The sequence below is a fragment of the Labrus mixtus genome, chromosome 16 (assembly GCF_963584025.1).
Source record: "Labrus mixtus chromosome 16, fLabMix1.1, whole genome shotgun sequence".
Classification (NCBI taxonomy): domain Eukaryota; kingdom Metazoa; phylum Chordata; class Actinopteri; order Labriformes; family Labridae; genus Labrus; species Labrus mixtus.
The window spans coordinates 17,064,153-17,075,380 of NC_083627.1; positions in this window are offsets into that span (position 1 = coordinate 17,064,153).

Here is an 11,228-nt window from a genome sequence, read left to right on the forward strand (position 1 = left end):
AATACAGGCCGCTTTCTGCAGCAACATATTTACCACAAATACATGAGATTGGTTTCCATTTACTCATATTACTCTGCAAGAGAGGATAACTGAATTCTCAATATATCCCACCACTCATTTAAAAGAGAAGAGCCTTCTACATGCAGATACTCAACATTTCATTGGCTCGCATGAGCCTGATGGGCCCTTTTTGATCTTCCATCTGATGATTTTAGGCCAACAACCTTTCATCCATTCATGGAGAGGCTTTTATACTACATGAGTATACTTCTCCACAGCAGTATGACATGCACATATCCAGAGGCCCAGCATAAATACCACTTTGATCTGCCCACAATAGAAGAGCAGCTTAGGGATAATGGTGAGATCACCTCTCCAACCCCCACTCATCCACTGCCTGGAATATCACTCTGGTAGTAGTCAATGAGCAAAGCTTTATACTGGGAGTCAATAGTAGAAAAAGGGCAGCACTGAAAAGAAAGCATTATTGAGTCAATGATTTGACCATTACTGTGAGATAGCATTGCTTGAATTAATGATTCAGTCTATACAAGGACTATCCTTGAAACTCTTGTGAAGCAAGGTTGTAAGTCAGCGGGTGGAGTGTTTGTTGTGCGCTGCAAAAGAATAGCTAATGCCTTTGTTTTGATTAGCAGTTTGACCCCAGAGATGGACTTGGCTCGCTTGTTGTCAGTGAGAGACTGGAGGGGAGCGTTGGCATTCAGACCGGATTCTTTGGCAGCCGTTTCACTCAGCGGGGGAATCAGCTGTCTGCCAGCACAGATTACACCTGGGATGCTGAGGGCCGTCTCCGGAGAGTGTTTTGACAGCTGACCCCCGAACAAAGCGATCTCTCAAGGAATCACCAGTGTACAGCAGCGGGGCAAGAGTTAATACATATTAAATAAAAGATTGGTTGAAGTATTTGGATTGCATATGGATGCATCCAATCGCAGCTAAGCCGCCTGAAACTCACTCTTAGAATTTCACTTGGCAAGGACATTCAACCATGGAGGAACTTCAAAGACTGTGCGGGCCATTGGATAAACTTTTTAATGCTACACTCTCTAACACAGCATTCACTCACATATTTTACATCAGATTTATTAAACTGTGATGGTAAAGGTAAACGGTAAATGGACTTCTGACTACTCAAAGCGCTTTTACACCGCACGTCACACCTACCCATTCACACACTGATGGCAGAGGTTGCTAATCCCATTCATACACTTGCATACATTGCCAACGAAGCAGCAAGCAATTTGGGGTTAAGTGTCTTGCCCAAGGACACATAGGACATGTTGTTGCTGGAGCTAGGGATTGAACCCCCAACCTGTGCTGTATGTTATTAGTTCAATAAGTCTAACCAGTTGAAAGAGGGGAGTCTACTAAGCAAAAGGGAAAGAGGGTCTACATCATAGATAGAGTCATTCTTTTTTTAGCTGCAGTTTTGATGCCTCAAAGTAAGCATTTTGTATGTGAGTATGTTGTGTTTTTAAAGCCAGGGGTGACGAGTGTAAGTAATTAAAATGTATTTATAGAGCTCCTTTCAAGAACAGACGTCACAAGGTGCTTCACAGTAAAAGATTTAAAGGCAAAACAGACAGATTGCAACCAACATTTGGTGTAAAAATGTAATGTTTGATGTTTTCTAAATGATTTAAAGAGGGGGTGAACCAAAACTTTTAAAAGCTGCCCAGACTAAGCCTGGCCCGTATACCTAGGTTACGCAGGGCCAGTTTAACAGCAGAAGACAGAGAACCAAGCCAACACATATGTTGCCAAGGTGGAAGAGCTGCAACAAAGTCAACGCAAAGTTGCCAAAGTTTGCCCACTGAACATGCCCACTGTCTCTCCTGTGGGGAAAAGCCAATAACAACTCCGAGTGACGTGGTAGAAAGGCCTGATATTAATTTATGCATGAGAAACAGAAATCTGTCAACCAAGTCTGGAATATTAAGAGCAGACACCAATACCTGCTAATTATAAATTAATTATCAAAAATGTGAGATCAGTCATGGCAAAACATGATAGAAATTCTGAAAGGCATGAACAACACAAACACAAGTGACACAGCAGACAGCTAGTGGCACCCACCATCCTTAATGTAGACTAGGAGCTGCTAAGATCTAGTGTCTTTGGAATTATTTAATGGGTAACTATACCCCCCTCCCCCTGCAATTGTCATTCAAGTTATTTGCAGCTATAACCATGTTTCAAAACTAGTGTAAACTTCAGCGTTTTAAATGGGCTTCTATAGGAATGGACTCACCTTTGGGACGTGCCTCAGGTGGTCGTTCAAGAAACTAAAGTTGCGGACTGTCTTAATATTATGTTGGTCTACATGTCAGTAAATAATCATCCTCCACTAGAAATAGGCTTCAAATAAAAGGCTGTCTGTATACTGTAAGAGATAGGCTCTTGTAATAAAAAGCTTTAGTGTGCTTTGCCCCTCTCTTTTTTCTAAACAGGTGGGGGGAAAAAACAAGGAATGATTGCTAATTAAGTTGCTCTTGTAGTGTGTCTGAGCAGATAAAATTATTTTGAACATTGTTGGTTTCTAATCATGTAGGTGCTGAAGTGTAAGAAATGTTACACAGAACACCTCCTGCTCATCACATATAGCGACAGAGCAGAAGTTAAAAAGGGGAAAACAACAAATATTAAAAACAAAGGTATGCATACACCTGCCCGCCTCCTGGAATAGCGTGACACAAACGGCTAATAATTAGAGAGCTCAGACACAGCCAATTAGTCGAGGTGCTTGCTGAAATGGGTCACTTAACACATGCTGTGTCAGGATGGATTGAACACCCATGGCTGCTTTGGGGGCTATTGATATGGCTGCTGAAGAGTGCATTAAGAGAAGAGAAGAGCTACCAGGCCGTCCTCTCTGCTGTGATAGGCAGCACTGGATGACTATTTCATTTTCAGTGAGAAAATAAACCAAATTATGCAGGCTGAACAGCAATCAGAAACCACTCGTCTGGTCTTTAGCTGCACTTTCAGTTTTTGTCTCTTTCCAGCCCATGCTAACCCCCCGACTCATCAATTGGTGACATAATCCATCAGAATCTGACACTCTAAGTACCCCTCTAGTGACATTTTTAGACACTGACCTTTTGCTTTCTTTTCTAAGATTTTTTTTTTTTTTTTTTCTTTGTAGAGGACAGTGGATACAATTCTGATACCTATACATAATAGTTAATGCTAATAGGGATGTAACGGTCCCCCAGTTCACAGAATTCAGTTCAACAGGTGAAAAGCAAGAAAAAGTCCTGGATGCTTTTTTCTAGGTTTCTCTAATTTATTTTGAAATGACATTCATGGGAGTTAGAGTTTGATCCAACTTGTGTAGTTAAAAAAAAACGACCTGCGATAGTAGGTACATGAAGAGGCTTGTTAAAAACAGCGGGGATACATTGTTGGACACCTCTTTTCTTCTGCATAGCGCCGGCGACCAGCCCCTCCGGCTGATTCCGTCTTATTCATTCAAACCCAAACTGTCCCCATACAACCGATTGAAACTAGCAGGCGGGTCTCTATCTTACTCTTCTTCTTCGTGTGTTTTGTTGTTTGTATTTCTTCTTCTGCATTTGTTGTTTAGTAGCGGTTAGCAAACAGTTACCAGCATATTACCGTCACCTGGATTGGGTTGTGAATACTGCCTTTTAGCTCCAATCAGACATGCTGTATACGTCATGTGACTGCATGTTAAGCCTGTGCCGTAATCGTTCGGGACAAATACAAAAACAGTTACAGGCCTCGTTGCTAACTTGAATGAGGAGCCCTGCATGTTGAAAGCTGATGTAAAAGAGGTACTGAGGTGGTCATGTGGTTTTTGCAGCTCAGAGCCTCAGACCAAGCTGCCAGATTCAATGTGTTTGAGAGGAAGATTGTGTTGCTCATACCACCTCTGAGAGGAAAAGAGGGGAGCAGGGATGGTGCATACGGGGGGGGGGGGGAGAGATGGAACAGTGAATAAGATCTGGATGGGGTTAGCGGGTGAAGCTGTGAGGTACTGCAGAGCAGCAAATCCACAGGAAAAAGAGTGGAGATGGAGAGTAGCAGCTGGAGTTGAAGATGAGAGTGAGGCTGATAAGAAAACAAGTGAATAAAGATGTAAAGGAGGAGGTAGCAGAGGAAAGAAGAGACTTCCGCAGAAATAAGCCAGAGGGGATAAAATAAAATAAAAACTGTGGACAAACTAGCAGGGAGAAGCAGGGCAGGGTTGGGGAGGACTCGGCTCAGCAGAGGGAGGGTGCAGGCTGCGCCGTGGTGAGATCCCTCCCGGGAGGATGACACATATCGTATCCCCGAGAGAGAGGAGGAGAGGGGCCAGACTACCCTGCTGATTGACTGGCAGAGTCTTGGCCTGTCATTCACCATCCACTCACACTCATCAACACTGGCCGGGCTCCATGCGATGGAGCCGAAAGGCAGGAAGCGAACCCTTGCACAATGGGACTCAGCCACATAAAGCTGCTCGGTGCCAACACACTGCATTGCATATAAAAAAAAGGAGCTTTTAAAATATGCGAGTCCCTGTCCTCAGCTCTTTTTTCAATAAACACCCGTGTTATTCTGGCAAGACATCTGAGAGATATGTCAGAGCATTTATGATAAAAACAAACAGTGTTTAATTTGCTGTCATCTCGGGTAAAAAGATTAAAACAAATAGGCTGTTTTTGTTCTTATTTAAAAAAGATTTATGAATTTAGCTTCTGCTTGTAAAATAGAATCAAAAAACTCCTTTCCTTGTGGCAGTCTCGTCTCACCTGCTAAAGAAAAGGCTGATTTACATAGAGGTTCAACTCTCTCCATTTCCCACCGCTTTTGTTCCACTATCACTAAATACCTGGTTATTAATTACTGCCCAGCCTCTGCTGCTCAATCCAAACATCCTGCATACAGTGGCACGATGACTCACCAGACTGCCGCTGTCCAAGGTGCTGCCAGAGCGACTGCATCACACGTCTCAACACTGTAGCCGTCCAGGAGCATCTGAGGGAGTGGGGGGGGGGGGGGGGTTGTGCGTTATTACTGCCCTCTAGTGATACTTACATGTACTACTCAACTGCTTATATAGGTCTCTGTCGCCATCTGGTGGATAGGAGACACACTACAGTCTTTTTCCATGTGCTTCATGGAAAATCCAATATGGTGATGTTCTGAATGCACTGGTACTGTATGAAGGATCTGTACGCTTTTCTTAATTACAATTTATCGACTTAATGAAAGACTTTGATATAATATAATGCCATAGATAGATAGATAGATAGATAGAGAGATAGATAGATAGATAGATAGACAGATAGATAGATAGATAGAGAGAGAGAGAGATAGATAGATAGATAGATAGATAGATAAAGGTTATGGTGCTCGCCCCATGTATGGAGGCCATGGGTGTGTTCGAATTGTCCCTCCTATCTCCTTTCACTATCCACTTCACCTTAACCCCGGGTAAAACGTCATGAGGTTAAGGAAAGATGTCAGGAGAATTCATAAAGGACTTAGGGAAAGGCGATCGCGTTGCTCTGACAATCCGACCGCATTTTCCACTAGGCGACGCAATTAAATGCGACGGGGGCCGGCGGAGGTTAATGACGTGGGTCCGCCGTGTTGAAACTACAATGTTCTGAAAATGGACTACAAAAAGTGCATCTAAAAAACTTTCCCCTGTGCCTTCTTACCGGTGAAATAATCCTAATCACCACAAGGTTGGGATTGAAATAAAGCAATATAGACTACCAGGCTACAAGTAACAAAAGTGAAACCATCACCTTCCTGTCCACTCAGAAATCAACATCAAAATAAACATGAAATTAATTGTTACGTTTATGCAAGACAAGAATGTACAACAGAAGAAATGCACAAAACATTCTGAATTGAATGAAATATGTTGACTAAAACATCATCTGGCTCAAAATGTCTCTGATCCCTTCTTACCTGAAAGACAGGGTGATGTTTTTTTATGGTGATTATAATCTGATTATATGGCTTTGCATAGTATCTCAAGAACCTTAATCAAGGCAAGGGTTTCAGCATCTGTGACTGAAGGAAAGTGTAACGTTATTTATGATATTGCTTACGGCTGCCAAAACACTCAAAGTGGATAAATAACGAATGCAAACTGAGCATAGGCTGCAATAAAAGTTAAAACTCACTTTGATCGTTTTACAACATCAGCATAACGTTCATAGTTCGCCTACGGGTTAAAGATTGTTGAAAGTTGTTCAAGGCATATTATTGCAGCGGTAACTTTCATGATCTCCGTCCCTTTTCTGTCATCGTTAATGTTCGTGAACGGTCGGATGCGCGAGTCGCTTTAAATGTTGCGGCCGCAAGGAATTGTGGGGCGTCATATCTCATCTCCTTTGGTAAAGGATGGTCCAGTGTAATCCTATGCTAAAGGAGGTTATAAAGGAAGCATTGACCCACCTTTCCTTAACTTTTAGAGAATTCGAACGGCTCTTATCATGGCCGCCTCTTAAATGCTTCCGGGGTTAAGGTAAAGTGGATAGTGAAAGGAGATAGGAGGGACAATTCGAACGCACCCCATGTATCTTCAGCTGTCCTATCTAATAAAGACAAAATGCTAAAAAATAGCCTACATTCGAGCCCAACGCTGCCCCTAAACAGGATAAGCGACAGGTGGAAAGGAAAAACTGACCTATACAACATTAGAGGAGACCTATGTCATGAAGTTCTACAGCAATACACATTTCTGGCAAGGTACAGCAGAGGAGACAGTGCAAATTCAAGCATTTTGATTTGATTTTGAAATACTTCATTAATCCCTGAAGGAAATTCTGGTTTACACTATATTGGTTATTTTAGAGACGTGCTTCTCACACACATATGCCCGAATAACACACATGCACAAATAGGACCTGTGGACATGCATTAGTGGAGAGATGTCAGAGTGGGGCCGGAGCGGTTGTGGGTTCGGTGCCTTGCTCAAGGGCACCTCGGCAGTACTCTGGAAGTGCCCTGGCACCTCTCCAGCAACTTCTGTATTTTTGGTCCGCAACCGGGACAACTTGACCCCTTTGGTTCCCAACCCAAGTCCCTAAGGACTGAGCTACTGCTGCCCCCCAAACATAAGTATGTATATACCTTAAGGTAAACTGGTGCACTCGTATTGTATAGTGTACAGTATGTAATGTATTATTTGGTTTACATGAAAGTTTTTAAAACCAAAAGCTATCTGTTTGAAACAGCTAATTTAAATGCTTTAAGTCCAGGACTAGATCACTGTGTTAAGGGTCATTAATCAGAAGTTGCCCCAACACCACATGGCCTTCATGTCTTTCTTTTTTTAAGAATAGTTGCAAAGACATTTCATGGTTTGGATTTGTTTCATTGAAACTTCTTGTCCAAAGTACTTTTAAGAGCATAAAAAAGTCTGCAGGTTTCTGATGGTCTTACACTTGAGTTTACTGACCTTGACTGACCGCGGTCACAGGCCTCTGAGGGGACGTCCTCACAAATATTTTCTGCAAGGTCACATTTGTGATTTTTTTCACATCCCTATTCATTCCTCCTTCAAGCAACACATTCTAATGTGACAAACATCCATTTTATAAATGTGCCTCAGTGCCGAGTGAAAATTGAAATAGTCTTTGAGTGTGCTCGGGCTTAAAAGATGCTAAAATCCCACTTTGAAAATTAAATGGTTTTGCTCTGAAGCAGTGGAGAATGATATGCACCAGTGTAGCCTGTGGGAAGTCACTGTGCGGAAACACTCGGTCTGCATGAGACGGAGACAATTGATCAAAACAGACTAATTAATGTATGTGTTTTACATATATTCATTTCCGCATCAAATATTAATGGAAATAAACGTATTTGTTTTTCAAATGAGCGCGAGGCTATCAAATATTTCAGACACACCTCATTAAAGATACAGAGCCAAGAGCGAGCATGCATTTTTAAAGTGCCACGATTCACAATGGGGGTTTCTGCAGAGCCGGCTGCTCAGTAGTGTGGCCTAGATCAGCTCTGCAGAGGGCTGAGTGCTGCTCGAGATCAAGTTGTGTTTTGTAGAGGAATCTCGACCCCTGTGCCTTTTTCATCACGCCCTTTTAAATCCAGTAAAAAATAATTAATGTAACTTTTAAGGGAGTTAAAAGAGGCTTCAGCCCAGAGTTGGAGGGTATGTTCACTTTTAGACTGTACAGCCAGAAGTTTAAAAATGATTATACTGCCATGGAATGATGCAAAGTTTTTTTTTAGTTTTTTTTTTTAATATGAGCCATTTTCTTGAATATAATATGCCTTAGTGTTCACTAATCGAGACAAAGACATACCCGAGACCAGAGTGCTCTGAGACCGAGACAAGACCAAGACCAAGACCATAATATCTATTATAAAATCCTCGACTTGTGTGCAGCGGCCGTGTCACTCACTTAGACAGTAACACTGGGAAGGTTGCAGCCGTAACCGGGGGATAGACTATCAGTGGTGGTCTTGACTGGTCTTGATTTTAAATTCGGAGATGCCCAGTCCGAGACCGAGACATGACCGAGTAAAAAATGCTTTTGATTCCGAGACCTTCAAAAAGTGGTCTCAGAGCTTCTAACTTACAAATATATATTTATTGGTTTACTAAGTCACCTGTGAGGTAAACAGGATCTTTAAATATTTGATATCTCTCTGGTTAATTCTTACAAGCAAACTTCTACCAATGGACAAACAAATTGAAGGTTTTAATATGAATATTTGCAATCAGTTAATTGATTGATTTAGAAAATAATGTGTTGATGAATAATAAATATAACCATGAATTAAACATGACACCCTCTGTGATATCAGGTGTGTTAACTGCTTTAGTTTTACCTTTTGTTCTTAAAATACTGCCAGACAGTTTTGAGATTCAAAGATGCTGCATAATCATAAAATACTTTTCCATAACTGAGAGGAAATCAAAAGCTTACAGATTATACACCATTAGTTGAGAGAGTAAGACTGGCCTCAATGATACTGCAACACTAACATCATCAACAACAACAACAACAACAACAACAACAACAACAACAACAACACAGATCCAGGAGTCGCTCTGCGTAGAAGCTGAATGAACTGCTTAATGACTGACGACTTTAAGCTTTACAGACTTCTGCTCATTTGACGCACACGCTGAATCAAACTTACACATAGCTTAAAAGACAAAAGCTCCTAAAGTCTGAACAGGTAGGTAGAATAGCTGCTCACATACACAGCAAATAAAAACAATTAACTTGTTTTTTATTTGTCTAATCTCCATGAAATCAAGTTCATTCTTTTGAATTAGTTCCTTCTGCATGTCGCTGATGAACTTGTTATTAGTTTTTATTCAATACGTTTTTATTTTAGTCTCATATTCTTCCATTTTTAACTAACTTATTTTAATGTTTCTTGAATCATAAATGCACTTTTATTTTATTTTTTTAAGGTTTATTTTTGGGGCTTTTTATGCCTTTATTTGAGAGACAGGGTAGTGGATAGTCAGAAATCAAGGGAGAGAGTGGGGAATGACTTGAGGGAAAGGAGCCACAGGTCGGATTTGAGCCCGGGTCGCCCGCCTGGAGGACCATGGCCTCCACTGGTAACCACTAGGCTACAGGCTAGAGCGCACTTCTATTCTACCAGACACTTAACGTCACATTCACCCGTTCATACACACAGGTTTATTGCAGAGGATGTGACATAATACATATAATGTGCCTTTCAGTATTGACTTGTCCCGTTTGATACATATTCACACACTACTGGCTGTCACTGGGAGAAGCTCGGGATTGAGTTTCCTGCGCAATGACACCTCGACATGTAGACCGCAGGAGCGACCAAACCAACAACCTCTGAGCCACAGCCGCCCCAATAGCTATAAAAGTTTATCCATCTACCTTAGGTTTGTATCACAGCAATTCATGTGATGATTCACTTTAGCTTATCACAGGTTGTGGCCTCTGTGTTAAAACCAAGTAGTAACACTTAGAGGATTTCAAGTAAGACAGAAAAAGTACCACCAGGCTACACTGTGAGCTAAAAGGCAATTGATATATTTATATATTATCAGCTCTCCAGGTTATTACAGCAGATATTCATAAATCAAATTGTCCAGGTTATCTGCTGCACTAGCAAACACGTAGTGATATTAAATTATTATTAATGACTTCTGCGTGCCTCCTATTAAAGGTTGGTAGAGTCGTCATCGCTAAACCAGAAAGTCAGGGTTCGATCCCCTTCTCCTGCAGCCTCATGTCTGATGTGGCCTTGGGTAAGACACCCAACTCGCTCCCACTGCGTATGAATACGTATGAATGGTATTATGTAAAACTGATGGGACACTTCACAAAGCAGCATTTGCCATCAGTGTGACTAGAAAAGTTATGTACAACCTCAAGTCCATTTTCCATACCGTCGCTATACGTGTGAAAACAACTAAACTGTGAGTGATTTTAAACCAGATCATTATTTGGATAACCTGAGATGAAAATACAAAGACGTCTTTTATAACCTGCTGAGAGAGAAATACACACGGCCTTCATATTGCCTTGTGCTTTCCACTCATAACACACGCACAACAGGTTTGTGGCTCTGATCACTACCTCACCCATGATGATGAAAAAACACTGAGTCATTCATTTCCTGGGCTGTAACCCCCGAGATCCTGTTGGCTCCTCGGTGACATCAATTGGCGTTAGTCATACTGTCGCACTGCAATTAATACAGCGTCCATAACTGGAACAATCACTGCCGAGGCTGAAACAGAGGCTTCTGATTGTCACTCTAAATGAAATCCACTGAACAAGCAACACAATCTTATTTGTTTACAGTTTGTTTCACTTTAGTTTACAGTTACACAGCCTAATCACACGAGTGCTTATTCAGCTGAAGCTCTACTTGTTCAGTCAGAGTATTAATCATTTAATTTAATTACAGTCCAAATAAGTGGATCAGTGACTCAATTAAACACTAACAACACAATGAGGTTAGCCATGTTGCAGACACACTTGTTCTGCCTTGTTCTTAGTGAGGCACTTAGTTTAATCAACGTTTACCGGTGTATTTCAGTGCAGACTGGTCATGTTTTCCTACTGGATTTGAGGAGTTTTGTTATGGCAGGCTTTGACCAGCAGGGGGGGGGGCGCTCTTTCTAAAGGGTTCAGGTGTTGGCTGGAGTCGTGATTACTAGTTGTGGACGCGTGAGTCATTTCTCAGTATCGCCGTGTCCTGTGCCTTCC